The 18,775-nt window shown below is 36.9% G+C and overlaps 1 protein-coding gene across 1 annotated transcript in view; it reads right to left on the reverse strand.

Moving 5' to 3' along the window:
- CDH9 (cadherin 9) overlaps positions 1 to 18,775 on the reverse strand; it is a 145,265-nt gene that overhangs the window by 104,747 nt on the left and 21,743 nt on the right. The window lies entirely within an intron of this gene.

An 18,775-nucleotide genomic window follows, 5' to 3' on the forward strand; every position in this document is an offset into this window, starting at 1 on the left:
TTTGCTAAAGGCATTCAAAAGTAGGACCAAGGAATGAATTATATCTGCACTAGAGCAGGGTTGGGCAACTTTCCTGTACTGGGGAAATACACTTTAAAAGAAAGTATTTTTCACCTCAGAGACTGCAGGGACTATGGTCAATGATTTTAAGTGGCCAACCTATCTGGGGCAGGGCTGGACAATGTACAGGTTGTTTGCAACTCTGAGCACTGCTTCTGCAGGCCCAAGAGTCCTCTGTAGTGGACATGATCAAACTTTCTGGCTCATTTCTTTTTCTCTTCTTTTTTTTAGGGGGGTAGTTGGGGTGGGGGTGGTTGGGGGAGGGGGCAAGTCAGTTTTAAGGTGCATAATTGATATTTTAAGTCTGAGGCTTAGAGGCTGTTTTAATGAATGTCATAAGGCTTTACAAGGCTTAAGGCATCTATTCTGCCCCTTAAACCTTTACCCAAAACATTGGGCTGAAAATTTTGATCTCACTTGCTCCAAAGGGCTTAGAAAGAAGTCCTAGGGAGGCATATATAGCCTTTTCTTAAAGCCACAGGTTGCATACTTTTGAAGAAGAATGTGTATGATAAATAAGCTACTTTTATTATTGTTATATTGTATTGTTGCTGTTATCAATCTTGGGTTTCACAAGCTTTTGGAACAATGAATTTTCAGACATCATCATGTTAATCCAGGTTATTGCCAAACCTGGTTCATAGGCAGTAATGAAAGGAGAAAAATCCTTCTTTTATTTGGATTGTGTAGCAGCCATGCTATGAGTTAAAAGGGTCCTGTACCTCTATGGGGTTGATTTTGCTAAAGGATTAGTAAAATAATAATAGTAATAGTAATAATAGTAATAGTAATAAGAAGAAGAAGGAGGAGGAGGAGGAGGAGGAGGAGGAGGAGGAGGAGGAGGAGATGACCACCATTGGCATTGACAAAATCACCATCAGTCAATTGCAAAAGGCAGCTTTACTTGGAACAGCTTACATCCTGTGACGATATCTTTAACACCATCAAACAACCACATCTGCCTATCCCAGGTCCGTGGGAAGGACTCAACAGGTGGATAAAAATGTCAAATCTAGTCTAAATATCTGTCTGATTGTGCAACCAACCATCATCATCATCATCATTATCATATCCTTATTATATACTGCGATGATACCTTTAACAACATCAAACAGCCACATCTGCCTATTCCATGTCCTTGGGAAGAGCTCAATAGGTGGATAAAAAATGCCAAATCCAGTCTAAACATCTGGCTGACTGTGAGACCAACCATAGTTATATCTCATTGCCTCTCTCCAAAACTGTAACACCAGTTATAACAGTGGGTGCTCGACCACTGTAGTGAGAGCATATGGCCAAAAAATATTACAGTAGTTTGGGAAATAACATGCAAGAAGTTGTAGCTTTAAATTGGTTGATTTTATATGCAACTTAAACACTGTTGCCCTTCACAAGTTTGCCAAACATAAGAATGATGCACCAATAATAGTCATATATTCTCAGTGACCTGATATTTAGTGAACTGTAAATATGCCCTAGAGTGTGCTGCTATTTTGGCTAGGAGTCTTTTCATTAACTTAAATCCATAAATTCCTTTGTTATAAAACATATTTTTGTATTCTAATGGACAGAATTTTCAGTGAATCCACAATCGCATGGGGACTATTGAAAAAGAAACATGCATATTGAGGCCTTCCTATCAGGAATGCCCTGAACTTGTTGATAAATCAAACCCCACTGTAAATAACACTTATTTATATTCATATTATTATTATTATTTGAAATGGAGTTTCTGGTTTGCATCCATTTGCAAGTAGTAAGACAGAATTCAGGTTGCAGCAAATTAAAGGACAAACACAATACACTCTTTAGCTAGAGGCCAAAGACTATTAATTTAGTCATGTTTACGTACTATCTAGCATGATATAGGCTATGTAGCATAATGGGTGAGTGTATTTGTTTATTCAGCCTAAGATTTGAGATGGTCTTTAATACATGGCTATCTGGCTAAAATATACATGCACATGTATGCACATAAACTCTTGAAGGGGGGAGGGGAGGAAACTGGCCTAAATTAATTATGACTGAGAAACACCTTCCAGTTTTATTGATACTTAGCTACCTCTCTTTAAAATTATGTTAATGCTTCTAAGTGGCTCAGAATTCTCTACTGAGAATAGAGAATCTATTTGAATATTAGATTCAACAATATTCAGTGAAAATGATTGGCAGAAGACTGAGGTAGATAAAAGGAGGGGTCTCATGACATGCATATATAGTACATGGAATTTACTGCCAGAGGAAGTAGTGTTGAACAGTAATGAAGATAATTCCATATTAAACAATTTAAGATAGGTAAGTCTATCATTTCTATTCAGTATTGCTGATATTCAATCTTTAATCTTACAGATTAAAGATTGAACATCTTTATTCAATATGCCACTAGATTCCAGTTGTTTGGAGATAAGCAGCAGTGTGGGACAAGGCCTCCCTGACCTGCCTATCAATATTACAGAGGCATCTGCTTGGCCATTTCAGAAACAGGCAACTAGATTAAATAGAGCTTTGTCCAATCCAGCAGGTCTGTTTCTAAGATCACATAGAAAATTTCTCTAATGGAAATTGGCCTTGAATTGACATTTAAACTTTGCTTGGTCTTGCTTGCAATTGATGCAATTTTCTTTTTGGCGTTAAAATAAATACCTAAACCTTGTTCTTCTACACCTTCTCAATGTCATTCAATTTGGATGTTTGCATTAATGCTAAGAAAGAAGAGGGGGAAAGGAAATCCCAAGTGCTGGTGAAAATGTTTGTTTATATAAATGTCTGATATGTTTTGGATAAAATTCTTTATCAAGGACACTACAGAACAAAATCATTTTTGTTTTGTAGTGTCTTTGGTCTTTTTTTAACGTATAAATCTGTTCAAGTAAAACATGAAAATAGATGATGCATTTTATATTAGTTGTTATGCAATAAAAATTCATTTTGTAAAGCAAAACATAAAATGCTTATATTATTTCTAAATGCTAAACAGAGTCTAGGAAACTAGGGCTGAAACAGAAACTGTACTTTTTTTTTTTAAAAAAGTATATTTTTATTAACGTTTTTTAGAAAGTAAAAACAATACAAATTTAAAGAAAAACAAGTAAAGAAAAGTAAAAGAAAATTTAAAAAAAACCTGTACTAATGAGAAAGAAAAGACGGGATAATTCTTGTTTAAAATAATTGGTTCATTTTATACTTTCATGTACATTAACATTCTCACAGTTTATCTGACTCTTAACAACTAAAGGTTTTTGCTGCAAGTTATTAGACTCGTTTTAGCATTACAGAGATAGCATATGCATTATAAGTTAGTATTCTTTTACAAAATGTATTTTTGTTCATGTTGAATAACCAAAATACAGTGCCTCATCAACATTCACTTTCCCTCAAATAAAGTATGTAAAAAGAAAACACCGGTCATTCTACAATTTTGTTTAGTAGTGCCCATTTTAAAAGGGCCTTATCTGAAAATCATTTTTATTGGCACCAGATTTTTTTTCTCTCCTTTTCTTTCCTGGTTTTCAGTTGTTTTCCTTTCCTTCTTTTACCATTGTTGTTGTTGTTTAGTCGTTAAGTCGTGTCCGACTCTTCGTGACCCCATGAACCATATTGCGCCAGGCCTTCCTGTCCTTCACTGCCTCCCTGAATTTGCTCAGTTTCATGCTCATTGCTTCAGTGATGCTATCTAACCATCTCATCCTCTGCCGTCCTCTTCTCCTTTTGCCTTCAATCTTTCCCAGCATCCCCATCCCCACCCCGCTTATTTCTCAATGCAATTTGGACCTCTTGAAATTTAATGGGAAATAGATGTCATAGCTTAAGTTGGAGCATTTCTATTTTTCATTATCTTGGGATCAAATTCCATCCTGCAGGATTACACTGTAGTCCATTTATCACCCTTGTTTGCTTATCTCCCTTTTGCATCTGTCAGCTTTAGCACTACAGTGAAAAATAGTTCTTCTGGTTAGCTTTTTGCCATCCTACATTCAACTCATACAAAGCAAGTTTAGAAACCCTGATGCTCATAATTAAGTCTTATCAATAAAGGCATTAAGCCATCGGAAGATATGACTTAAACTAAACAACTGTAAGTAGTAGAGCAACTTACGTAATGTCTAAGTCAGCCAGAGGATTTATTCAGAGAAGTGATCCAAATAAAGTCACCTAGAATTGCTTCAATGATTGAGGTGACATAGAAATTGATTGATAGGTAAATAACAAATAAATAAATGCTCCTAAATGAGGAGGAGGAGGGGGGATTTTTGGATAATTACAGTTAATCCTACTATGAAACATATATGTCTGGCAGCAGATAGTAAGGGGTACAGAGTAGACTGAGCCATACTACTCATATTGAAGATTCAGCTGCCACCCCATCAAATTTTGTACATGGAAGAGATCCTCTCTTGTTCTTCACTGCCAACATCAAAATATTTTATGCCAGCTGTGAATATAATAAATTAGTGTTCAAATGTCTTGGCCAACCCAATGAAAAGGAATAGGATCACAGAGCAAAACAACCTGTAGGTGTGTGGGCTACTAAAAGGACTCAAATTCAAAAATAGGCTTTACAAGCATTTGGATTAGAAGAGAGTTCATGAACAAAAATCCTAGTAACTGACCTGGTGCATATCATGTTACAGACTAAAACAGGTAGGACCACAGGTTCAACACATAATTAAACTTTGAAACTCGATACCACAAGATTTGGGGCTGTCTACCTTGACTAGCTTCAAAAAAGTGTTGGACCAATTCTTGGAAATCATAGCAATCAGTGGCTATTAGACTTGATGGCAGTGTGACTGCCTTTGAAGGTCACCTGCTAGGAGACTAGTGGGCTTCCTTGTGCAGTTGAATGGCCACCATGAGAACAGACTGATGGGCCAGATGGGCCAGGGTCTGTCGGGCACTACTTTTGTTCTTATGTTCATACTATTGCTAAGAATACTGTCTAGATGCCTTCATGAAGACATCAACAGTCAAACTCAGCTCAAATGTGCATTGTTCTTTAAGACTGGGTATAAAGAGATTTATAGATATTGAACTAAAGATGCTATCTAGCCCTTCATATTCAACTCTGTTCTCTGGGTAGTTTTAATATCTGTTAAAAAGGCATGGTCCTTCTTTTTCTACTGCAAAATTCTCTGATGAAAATTAAATAAATAAACAGAAGAACAACATGACTGCCCAGAGTTGCTCTGCAGAGAGATGGGCGGTGACAAATTTGAAATATACATCAATAAAAATAAATAAAATGACCAAACCTGAAGAACTATCATAATAATTAGAAAGAGCAGCACAAGAATTGGATGGCTTTCAGAAGGGAGATTGATAGGCATTCAACAGCCATAGTTATCGTCACTGTTACAACTGTCCCAAGATGGAAATACTCTCATTCTATGGCATCCTACTAAAAAGACCTGATGACAGAATTAAGAAGATGACTCCAGCAAGCATTGTCATTAATGATGATTCCCCAAAGTAGTCCAAGGATATTAGAAGATAGTGCAGATTTAGTAATTACCATAATGAGAACCTGAATATTTGCTTTTCATAGCAGGCCCTCAATATCCTCCTCTAAGCAATTAGAAAGCAATTTTACAAATTTGTGTTGAATTGAACACTTTTTTTCCTACTTGCTCTGCAACTGCTATGGACAGGACTATCTACAGTAAACAGTTCTAGAACTGTAACATGGCCAGTTTGTATGTAACAAACTGTGGTCTACTGATACTTTTAACCACTCTATTCTTTCCTGTGATCCTGTTTTTGATATCGCTTTGATGCTGCAGCCTTTGGATAAGAAGCTCTGTATTGCCTCCACCTTGAAAGGCCAGGGCAAATAACTTGGATATGTCTCTTCACAATAGTGATGATGACTACTGTTAAACAATCAGCAGAATCAAATGATAAAGCTTTATTGTAACCCTTCAGGCTTCACGTAGTGTGGGCAAGTTGTGCATTTCATAACTCTTCCCAGAAGTCAGGGACAGTGAAACTCCTTGTATATCTGTCTCTTCAGCCAGCCAGCCAGGCAAGTGCACAGGTTAAGAAGGTCATCACATTTTATAGCACATTAACTTTCTTCTGGCACATGTGAGACCTCTCTAGAAACTCTCTAGAAATATTCCCTTTGCCTTCAGTAGTGCTCTAGCCTAGGAAGGCCATCACCCCCTAATACTGCTACTTGCATGAACCATTCCTAGCTTTAGGTTTTGAAGCATAAAATAATGCTAAGCAGAATATATTAATATATTTTAAAAAATGGAATAATTCTTAGCAAGTCAATATTCAAACAGATATTTTGGAAGGATTTTTTTTTAAATTTAACTTTTGTAGTAATTTTTTTTTAGTTATAACTTAGATTGGTTTAAGGGTGCTATGTAAGAGGGATTCAGGACACAGGATATGATCTGTGAGCAGAAAAAAAGATCTAACTTTGGAAATCTCCTACTAATCCTACAAGAAACCTCTGCATTCACTGCTAGGTCTAGTAGTAGTACGGAGAAAAGAACATCTCTGGGATTGAACTAAGGTCTTCTGATGTTCAAGAACCAAAGTGTTCCCATTCTCTCAACAATGGAGGTCATATAGGCCAATCTTGGAGCTGCTGTATAAATCTTTCATTGCGCTGCGGTGCTCTATTTTGCCCTAGCTAATACAAAGCTTGCAGGACTTTAAATTCAATGAGCAAATTCCACACTGCTTTCCTGGAAGAGGATTATCATCTGGGTGTTTGGTCGGCCTTGTTATGGGAATCCGTGTATTTTCCTGACATATTCTTCAAAGACATTGGAAGCACAAGTTTTGGTTTAGCTTTTTGGAATATCCCATCATGTAACAAACCTGCTGAGATCAATGGTGAGGAGTTGTTAACAATTATACCACTTTAAATGTTACTATAGCAATCATCAAGGTAATGTTTTTAATTAGTTCTGCACGGTCACTGGCAATGTTGTGGAGCCTCTTCTAACCACGGACAACTTGAACACAACACATAGAGCAGCAGTGCAAAAGATAAAATTTCTTTCCAAAGAAGGAGAAAATGCTTCCAATTTTGGAACAACAGTGTTTCAGGAACCTCAGGAACTGGAAGTCGGGTTTCTAAACAATTGTTTGTGCTGATGTGAAGCACTAGATTGGAGTAAAAGCCCAAAGTCTTTCTAACCTTTCAGGGTGTGAGTCTTAATAAATTAATTAATTAATTAATTAATTAATTAATAAATTAATTAATTAATTAATTAATAAACTATCATAGCCACTGCTATGGAGGGGGCAGCCCATTTCTATAGTACCCAGTGGATAGGTGGGGATAAGGTTGGAGTCAGGTAATTGTCAGAGGAACTCTGCTGTGCCTTACTTGTGATGCTCAAGGCCCTCTAAGGTCTCTCATCTGGAAGATCTTCACATTGACCAGTAACTTCTGTGCAAGGCCTTTCAGGGAATCTCTTTGTCAGGAGGTGAGCCTAACCCTGAAGGCTGCTAACACTCCAAATACTCTGTTGGTTGGCTAGCTCGCAGGCAGGCATAATCTCCACTTCCTTGCACTTCCTACAAAAACACTCTAAGATTTTGCCTCATCCTCTCCCTCTTCTGTCCTTCCTTGATCCATTTTAGATTACGGTTTGCTTTCAGGTGAACCAAAACTTCTAGGATCTGGCTGAGCCTTAGTTTTAAATACAGCCCAATCTCTCCTCTCCTGAGTAGCAGCAGATGGGGGAATAATGGGTGCAAAGAGTTTTCTAGTAATATGTAGGAAAGTAAACTATTTTGAATGCACAGTATGCTTAATATGGGAATAAAAATGAACTATGTTTCTTAAGCAAAGTCTCCCTCAAATTGAGCTTGATTCCTGGTGGCTGCATGGTTATGACTATATTGCTTTCTTAGCAACAACATGAAAATAGTTTGCCATTATCTTCTTTTTGTTTTTGTTTTTTAACCACATAACGATGTAGTCTATAGTCCTAAAATGCTCTGGTAATCTCCTATCTAACTACTAAGCATGTCAATCTAAGTTCAAAAGCAGCCATGGTTAGTTAGATGATGCCTAATTGCTATGTCCTCTACATCTCTTTCTGATATTTTTAGATGAGTAAAGCAGATAAAGTACTAATAATTCACATAGTCACCACCCTCACCTTAAATAAAGAAGTTCTCATGATGGGCTTTTAAAGATTAACAAACTATCATACATTTAATATGCCCCATCTTTGTACATCCAACGTCTGGGGAATCTTACCACTTCAGTGGAATGGAGATCAAACCAACTGCTTTGAAATAACTCCCCAATGATTTAATTATAATTGCATTTTAAAATGGTCCAAACTTCAACAGCTGCTAATCTCTGATTCTGACAACAAAATTAGAGTTGGATTTATTCCACCCAGCTCAGCAGCCAACAGAGACACTTGTTGTGCATCCAACACCTTGTTTGGAAAGTCTAAACACCAGCTTTGCCACCGGGCAGCTGAGGACAGTCATTTCCTTGCTTAAGGTAGACCAATTAGTTGCCACAAAGCTTGATCTTACCTCTGCAGTGACCCCCAAAGACAAGAATAAGATCACATCCAGAAACACACCAACAGACTGATCCATTTGCATGTTTATAACTGGGGAATGTTGTAGAGTTTCACTTTCTGTTTCATAAAATCAGAGAACTGATATGCCATCTGCTGTTTACAAAGTTAGCATATTCATTGTGTGGAGAGAATATTCCTCATAGCCAAAGGGGATAGGATTGAAAAAGTTAAACAGGTGAGCTCATAAAAGACAAGACTATTATCTTCTCTTACTGCAGCTTATTATTTCCTGGACAGAAATGATGTTTTTTTCTTTAAAATAACAAGACCTTTTCTTCATTAGATGCTGGTCTGCTTTTCAATATCGGTACACAGGGTTAAGGAGTTTGGGGTTTTCCATAATCCCTGTAACGTTTTCACTGTCAAATGCTAAATAGAATGGCACAGAGGGATGTGCAGCATTATTATTTTCAACAGTGGTCTGATTCTCTAAGCCAGTGTTTCTCAGCTTCGGCAACTTTAAGATGTCTGGACTTCAACTCCCAGAATTCCCCAGATAGCATTCTGAGAGGAAGTCCAGATATCTCAAAGTTGCTAAGGTTGAGAAACACTGCTTTAAGCCTTTCTCCACAAAATGAACGAGGGTCACCTCTGGCAACCTGACAAAGTATAATTTATCAAATTTAATTTATAAATTCATCATGGTACTAAATTTCTTTATTCTACAGTTCCTTATGCATGCAGAAATGCTTCCTTGCTCAGTTGCAGTTACTCACTAGAAATAAGTCTGCAGAGAAATGGAGAAGGATGCCATTTTCGCCATCCCACTGGCATGGGATTAAATGTAGAGGTTTGTAACTATCAATCCCACCAATGATAACATATCTCCCAGAGCTATATAGCGCTTCGGATTCAAATCTGTTCCTTCTTCCTGGTATTTGTTAGCTGCTGAAAAAGTGGCAGACTGGTATTCGGTTTGTGTTCCTGTGCGTTCGGAAGCATCTTTTGGAGATCAAATCTGAAGTGGTGCATAGCCCTAATATTTACCTGAAAGGAAGATAATTCTGAATTTAAGACAACTCTCTCACCTCCACCTCCTCTTTTACCATAGTCTCAGCTAAGTAAGAGTCATCTAAGATCACCGTTTAAAAGGTAAATTGTTTGGGGAAAACTCTAGCCTTTTAAAGTAATTACAGTATTACATGTGACAACAGGTCTTTATCAGATGAAGGTACTGTCATTGTAAGGATGATACCTATTGAACTTAACCTTCATTTCAATGCCATCAACCATTTCTGGTAATAATTCAATCTCAATCCCATTCCCCCAGTTTATACACTCAATCTCATCCTAGGCAAAGACTACTATAAGTAGAGCAGTTGTTTTCTTTAAAAGATTAAACAAATATATTATTTACATAAATGACTTTATAGTTCAGTTCTTTGAGAGCATAGCTATTAAAATTATGATTCATTGTTTGCTGAAACTGTGCTTTTATTTTAAAGGAAATTATATTCCTGTAAATTTAGATTTCCTTAATTAAAAACAGTAAAATCATTTTTTTTTAATTCCTCCCCATCTAGCACTTGTTACAGAACAACTGATGAGAGATTTGACCAGTCAGAACCTTTAGATTAATATGCCAACTACAGGACTTTCAAATGTATAGAATAACCAATGGACACATGGATGCTAAAATTTACACTTTTCAGAATTTAGGAACATGGTTTGCAAAAAGTTGCATTATTTGACAAAAGTACACTAAAAATGTATTTTTTACTGTGTGAAATGTGCTTGCAAATAATGTGCAAGTTGGAAAAGTACACAACAGAATATAAGTATGTTAAAATACATACAACTCAAAATATATGCATTAAACATTTTAGTGTGTGAATATTGCATAGGAAATAAGACAACGGAATTTGCAATTCCGAAACAACAACAACGAAAAGAAGTCTTGTTGAACTGATAGACTTGCCAATCTCCACATCTAACCAGAAATCATCATTCTGGTCAGGATTCACTCATATGGCCACAATCCAGAAATCATTTCATTTTGAGATCAACTGCCTCCAGCTGATTATGCATGGTCAAACTTTCCTGCAGAACTAGAAGAGCTGCAGTTCCACCTACTTGGAGCTTCTTCCCATACCAGCCTATCTCTGTCCTAAGGTCATCTTAGACCATGATCCAACTTCCTTTATTAGAAGTTCATATATATTTATAAAGGTGAGAATTCTTAATCAAAGGCTCTTTTTAATTAGGTAAATTCTACCACTAGTTCATCATCTTTTTAATGCCAAGTAGATATATATCAGTGTTCCTGCCTCAGAAGGTAGAATACCTGACAGATCATGTCTGGGCCCAGGAACATAGCAAGGTCATGCCTAGAAGGTACTGGACAATGAGACTACCAGGGATATAGGCCACCAGGAGAAGCTGAAAAGCATCCTACTTCTGTACCATTCCAAGAAAGCTGCATGTACTCCAGGAGCCATACTCACTATTTACTAGCTATTTACTTCAGCACCTTGATTTGTATCTCCTGATACATTCTAATGTATTTGCTACCGCTTAGCTACCTGATCCCAGCTTTACCTCTTCTTCATCTTCTAAAAGGCATCTGGTTACTTACTGCTGTTCTCACCAATCACATTATGTCATTTGACAATCTGTAAATACCTTGACTTGTGGTTAAGAAGGAAGTATGAGTAAAAATGGAATATTCTTTCATGGACTTTTGACCCTCTGCCCCTCTATGTAAGTCCATTATTCAGTATAAAAGCAGTGAACATAACTATAACCCACCAGATTCATAGTTATTTTTGTAGTATTTCTGCCTATCTCTTGCAATCTACCAACTATCAGTAGCTCCAGTTACATTTACAACATTCATGATTCAATTAATGTAGTTTACTGATATTTACAAACCTAACATTTATAATCTAAACAATCTTACACTGCAGAAAAGTAGGCTTTCTATCTCTCTTTCATTCACATTCATTAAAACAAACAAAAAATCCTCCATATTGTTGGGCAAACAATTTGTGATTTTGGGTAAATTCTGCTCAGATAACAAACCCCACAAAATCTCACCCTTCCTACACAAAACATGTTTACTTATTAATGCACATGATATTTAGTACAGCTCTCCTAGTACAGCACAGTGTGTTTCACTGCACAACCATAAAAAATTGTCCAGATAAAATTCACAAGGGTTCGGAGAATCCAGAAGCCTCTCCAAGTTTGTCAAGGCTGACTATAACAGTAATTGTAACAGCATACTAGATTTGAATTCATGAACTATTATCAGAATATTGGAGGAAAGTGGTAGGGCTGATTCATGTGTGTGGCTATATTGTTGCCCAACCCAATTAGGTTGTATTCATGAGCAGGCAAAAACCCTGCTTAGGATTAATATTGGAGGACAGTGCGAGTCTATTCCAAACTGGTATTCTAAATACCTTCACATTCTGCTGGTTATGTTGCAGTACAGATCATTTTTATTGCTGAACATTAGTGAATGAAGTTGAGAGCAGAATACCTTTAGAAGATTCATAGTTAGTTTGGAAGGCCAGTATCAATGGTTCCCTCTTGCAGACAAGAGTGTTGAGGACTAATAATGATTTCCTTGTAAATAGATGGACTGTCTATTTTCTTAGGACTCAAGTGCCATTTGGGATGTGGAGTCCTTGGGGTTCTGCAGAGTGCATCCATGAGCACCAGCTAACAGTCAGAAGACATGATGAGAATTCCTTAATCTCACAACACATGGACAGACTCAACCATAGCTTTAACTGGGAAACTGTCAGCATTTTAGACCAAGCTAAATCCAAATATGCAAGAGAATTCTTGGAAGCCTGGTACTCAGACAAGGCAGCAATTAACAGACACATAGAGATTAACAGCATCTACATACTATTCAAAAGAGACAAAGGACCAGAAGATTGCCTCACCAGCAATCAATCACCAGCAATCATCACCCAGATAAGCAAAGGTTACTACCAGGCACACAATCAAGCAGCAAACATATGCTAATTGAAGAACTACCAGAGGAGCAAAACAAAACCCCCACCCTTATCAGCACTGGCAAGGCAGGCCACAGCACATAAATAGAGAGCAAACCCCATCCCATTTTAGCACTGAAGATGTTATCTAGCTGGCTAATGAAATGTTTGCAAGAAAAGAACCAAGCTCAGAGGACTCCAAGGACTCCACAGTTCAACCCTGAGCTACACATATTCACCGCTATTAGTACCATTTGGGATGTGCTTCAAAATTACTGTTGCACAAGGGTTAATTAGAATGCCAATTATCATTTGTAGGAGTGGACCTTCAAAGCAAGGCAGTGTATGTGCTGAATATTGAGTTTTGGGGACTTCTGGGGGAGGTATGGCAAACTGAAGACTGCTCTGCAAAAGTGGAGCCAATGACTGCAGCAAAGACTAAGGAACCAGTGAGTAGACCAGTTCCTTGGAACCTCTCTGGATAAGGAGAGGATGGAAGATTACCCACGTGTACTCCAGATGGCTGCTTCTCATGAGGAGACTGCAGGACAGCAGTTTTCTGCAGGTTTGAGTGCTGGGAGACAACGGGATTAGCCATCTTGCTCGTAACCACAGCAAAAGGACATTAAGTTCAGAAACCTCACTTTCTAATAATTTTTCAGAAATTCCTCATCAACTACTTCTAAGAGACCTTCAGACCGACATGTTTGAAAATGCTGGGTGAGTCTGCTTTCAGTCCTGAATGAAAGAAAATTTTAATCATAAGCTTAAGAATTTAAAGAATCTGACATAAACAGCAAAAGGCTTAATACAATTTTGTCTTAGAAAGTTCTAAATGGACTTTCAGATAAAATTGGAATATTGGAATATTGAAATATTGTACTTTTACAATAAGATTTTGGAATTAATTATAAAGAAACAGCTTCTCATGGGAAATTTTGTTTTTTACAAGACAAAACAAAGATAAGTAATTTCATTATTTCAAAAACTTGATACTAGAGGGAAATAAAGTTTTTAGGTAGAGGAAAGATTTACAAGCCTGTAAAATGTTGCAAAATGTTATGACAATGAAAATACTGAAGAATTCAAGACTTGTGAAGAATGTAACAGAAAATAGTAGTGACAATATCATTAACAATGTCTGCTTCTTTGGATTAACTATGTCCAAAAGATGTTATTGAAGAAATGTCAGATGTAGAATTAATTTTATCTGACAAGATAGAGATGGTATTGAAAGTGGATTTACAACTGACAGGCAAAGAGAAGGACTGAGAAAAGGATATTTCACTGCATCTACAAAACAAATTGGCTCAGGTTTTAAATTTTAAAAAGGAAATACAAATGAGAAACCAAGAGAGTGACCTGGATAATTTTTTTCCTCCTGGATTTATGAAAGAGGCTTGTTAAAGCCTTGAAGAACTCTGTGCAATGGAACTAAGAAGAAATGAAGAGAAATCAAATCCTATGACAATATTTGAATGAAATAAAGATTAAGACTGTAGAAGTAAAAGGAAGGAATATAAAGTTGGTTTACTTGATAAAGATTAAAATAAGATATGTTGTTACTTCTGGCAATCCTTTTTGGACTTTCTGCTGACACCAGGACTGAAAAGATGATGTTTTATGAATTTGCTTATAGATAAAAGATTGGATATGAGATGAAGACAAAAATGTTTGCAACCTTAGAAGAGGTGAAGAGTCACTAAATTAGTTTAGTTTATACTTGTGATGAAGGTTGGAAGACACTTCTTTATGTATCCCTTTTCTGTTTCTTTATTATAGTCTTACTTTTCTTTTTATTCCTTTTTTCTCTTTTTCCTTTTTCTTGCACTTTTTACTTCTTCTCTCTCTTCTCTTTTCTTTCTTTAAGTTTAGTTTGTATTAGATTTTACTATTATAATCAACATACTTAATAAAATGATAGACAGATAGAATTTTGTCATTCAGCATTATAACAAAGCACTGATGGAACAAATGTTCAACGTGAGTCTCAGATTCACAGTTGGATATTATTTAAAGTTAGTTTCTCAGACATCTGTTACTTTAGCAACTAAAAAAATCCAAGCGGAATTATTGTGCCATAAACTTTTGCTTTTTAGTTGCATCTGTATTGTGAGCAGGTAGAGAGTTCTCTTACTAGATATTTTTGATGGCTAAAAGCAAGAGCAGAAGGAAGTTGTAGGAATAACATAATATTACTGGAAGGAAAGGAATTGGGATTTTCAGCCCCATTTTTGTGAGTGTTTTTAATATTAATGGGGTCTTATCTCATCTTGTGTCAGAAATGTAGGAACTGAAAAAGGGAAAATTAGTAATCTAAATTTTAAAAATTAAAAACTTTAATAAAAATATGGATTGATATAATTCTTGCCTGGTGCCAGGCCACATTGGTGGCAAAAATATTTCTGGCCAGCAAGTCATTCTGTGTGCATGTTGGTCCGAAGGGACACTGTAAAAGATGGATAGTTGTTTGAATAGCGCCACATTCACAGTAAATATCCTTGTCCTCAGGGAGAAACCCCCATTTTTCCTTATGGACTTTAGTTCTAGCCAAACCAGTGTGCAGTCTGCTTAAGCATCTCCAAACTGTCCACTCCTCCCCCTTAATGGGGTTAACTTAACTCCTCCTTAGTGATTTAAAGTTTCACCTAGCTATTCCTCTTTGTTTCTTGCTAAATTATCAGAAAATCACACCAGTATAATTTAGGCATTAATCACCAAAATTTGGTAGAATAATTTTGGGGCACTCTGAAGAGACACAAAAAGGGTACCAAGGGCTGTGAATTTTCTTCTCGAGCTTTAGATTTAAATGTTGGTCCCTCTGCTGCATAGTTTAAGATTTTATGGATATTATGAAATTTCAAAAACTAGCTAAAACAAATGCTTACAATACACACACACACACACACAAATCTAAGCTTGAATATATCCATATCCATCACACCAAATGGCAGCACTTAGCTGACTTTGCCTGATTTCAGAAAAAGCTAAAGTTAAGCAGGGTCAGACCTGCCTAATACATGGAAAGGAGATGGCTAAGAAATTCCTGGACTATAGAGCTATGCTGAGAAATTAGGGGAAAACAATCTTAGAAGAGGGCAATGGCAAACCACTTCCACATTGTTCCCCAAAAAGCCAACACAGAGAGTCAAGCTTGACTGATGGGAGACTTTTCATCCATATACTGACTTTTGATGATTGTTGCAGCCATCATTTCTTGAGAATTCTGAACTGATACATCCTTACAGGAGATAATTATAGCAAAATAAATGCCATAGTTCAATCCCTGGAATTTTTGGTTGAGAAAATTAGGTAGCCAGTGATAGATAGAGTTCTGCCTTAGTACATGGAAAGCCACCGTCAATCAGAGCAGGCAATGCTTAGCTGAATTGCCAAAGAGTTGGGCGATTGCCTTTGGTTTGCATTTTAATGAAATTTGCTCAAATGCATGTTTCATGAAAGAATGTTTGTACTGGAATGAATTGTCTTGTACCATACTCTGTTCAGAGTTTTGCAATATACTTCTCTAAATACAGAATAGACACACGAATATACATTAGGGGAAAGGGCGCACAACTGTGCATATAAAGTGGGGAGGTATAAAAAGCATTATAAAAACTGCTTGCAAAAATGTGCATACTAGGAGAATAAACATAAATATATACTGATTTTCATGTGAATGTAAACAATTGGGCCAGAAACTGATACAAAAACTGGACTGGAAAAACAAAAAAGAGGGAGAAACTGAAGCTGACAAATCTGTTCATCTCCAATAAAGAGTAAATCTGATATATGTAAAATCTTTCAATGAAAAAAACCAGACCATTTAAAAAATAGAATAAAGAGTAAAATCTGCTATACTGAACTTTTCATGTGCCTATTATATCTTTTCCTAGCATTTCAGAATATAAGTGTTGAAAACTTCTGATTCTTTCCACAGACCATAGATAGCAGTTGTGTTTCAAAGCTAGCTGACAATTTCTGCTTCTGGAATGGCGGTAACTCTAATCTAATTTGAAGCATTGTAATGTATCTCTCCTGATATGTGTATAAAGCTACACACTGCTTTTAAAAATCTTGCCGGACATGTGGATTTTTTTTTTTTTTTAATGGGGGGGTAATTTATTTTTAAAAAATGCATGCAGATTTTTTTGGCCTAATTAAAAAAAAAATACACGCAGATCTAGAAAATAAATAAAATGCTGTCCTTTGCAATATCTTTTCCTCGTCCTTTCCTTTCCAGCTTTTTTTTATTACAAAAAATACTATCTGCCTCAGAAATCATATCAAAGCAGCAAGAAAAGAATGTTTACTTTTATAAAAGATACAGATCTCTACGGTATGTGCAGAACGATTATACTTTACAAGAAACTGTTATGAATACACATGTTTTATTCACTCTGCTTACCACTTTAGATAAATAATTGCTCTTATCTACAGTGCTGAGGATATTTGAGTATTTTATTGCGTGCTTGTGAGAGTGTTTGAATACTTCTGAGTTCCTTATATGCCTACTCCAAAAGAGAAAGTTATTATGGTAAATCTTGAATTTTGGTTAAGTAGCCTATTTTAATCTCTTCCCAGCTCTACCCCTGTTGTGTTTGGGTTTTCTAATGTTATTTCTCAATAAAAAAGAATTACTTCTCTCTCAGATAAAAATCTGAAATATTTGACTTACATACAGTAACCCCACATGATGCTATGATGTATTTATTTCCCTGTATTTACTGGGGTTTACTTTATTTATATTACTCAATAAGTTATTTAATCTTTCAGGGCAGCCATGTCCCTTATGTATATGGAGAAGAATCACAGAGAATTCAAAAGAGAAGATGAAGACGGTAAATAAGACTTGTAGTACATCATTTAAGTACTGGATAGAAACCAATACTTAGTATTATGCTTATATTGGGTTAACTTCCTGCTTGCTATGGCACAAACCCACTTTGAAGAATATGTCCTCATAATGTCACCCCCATCTCATCCCCAGCCCACTCCTGAGGCAGTCAAGATCTACAGTATCTTTAGTTGTTCCAATTTGGAAGTGATGTTTTCTTTCTTCTCCTGACCCAAAATATCCCACACAGACATTCTTGGGTGCCTTGGGGATGAGCTTGGGATGACACAATCGGGAACAGCAATTGTATTACTCCTATTGGTCCAACTATTCTTCAGTGGAATCAACTCCTCCTCATCCAGTTGCTGGCACTAACTTCTACAATCAGTTTCACTTTGGCTGCAAAAATGACTCAACTCCCAAGATCTATCAGCTAGGAATCCTGCGATTTGGTGTAGATGTACGTTTTATTTGTGTGTTTGTATTGTGTTGAGAAGATTGTAAAGCAGAGAAAGCAGGTGAGATGTGTGCATGAGCACACACATGCACAGAAACACACATGTGAAATAAGGGATAGGAGAGAGAAGAAGCCATTTGCCTGGCCAGAAATGATTTGTGGGGAAAACATACTTCAAGAGGGAGAAAGGGAAGAAATATCCAGAGGCACAATAGCATTGAGAACTCCAATTCAGTTTCTTTAGTTTGCATTTCAAGTCAGTACTTCCACTGACTCAGATAGCCTATGATATCAAACTATTCATTCTCTGACAGGACGAGGACAGCTTGAACCCCCATCCAGCCCGACCAGACATTCAGGAGAGCAATTGGTAAGGTTTTGGGGAGGTGATGAAAGGATGGCAGTGAATCTCCCGATTGCTACCCTAAAACTTACCTATTTTGTGCCTTTAAGAGAGTCTTGACTCCTGGTGACTGCCTGTACCCTGCAGTTTTCTTGGCAAGATTTCAGAAGTGGTTTGCCCTTGACTTCTTCCCAGGGCTGCTAGAGAATAACTGGCCCAGGGTCACCCAGCTGGCTTTGTGCCTAATATAGGATTAGAACTCCCGGTTTCTCGGTTTCTACCCCTAGGCACTACACCAAATTGGCTGTCACAGTTTACCCTAAAACTACCCCACATTAAATTGCTTAAGGACAGCAATACTGCCCAGACTCATTGATGAACTGCTGTAAGGATAAGCTATGGGGGCAGTGCTGGAAATATTGATTCCTGACTCAAGGCCAGGAAAAATGAGTATTAATGTGGCAATGAGTAACAGCCAGTGGTGAATAAGGATTCCCATGTAGGTATTCCCAGCTGGAAATGGAAAATGTGAAAAAAGTCACTTGGAGAAAGGATCACAAA

This window comes from Python bivittatus, unplaced genomic scaffold (genome assembly GCF_059951505.1).
Source record: "Python bivittatus isolate LINGU-HERP-01145 unplaced genomic scaffold, Pbiv_v1 ctg000840_np1212, whole genome shotgun sequence".
In the NCBI taxonomy this organism is placed as follows: domain Eukaryota; kingdom Metazoa; phylum Chordata; class Lepidosauria; order Squamata; family Pythonidae; genus Python; species Python bivittatus.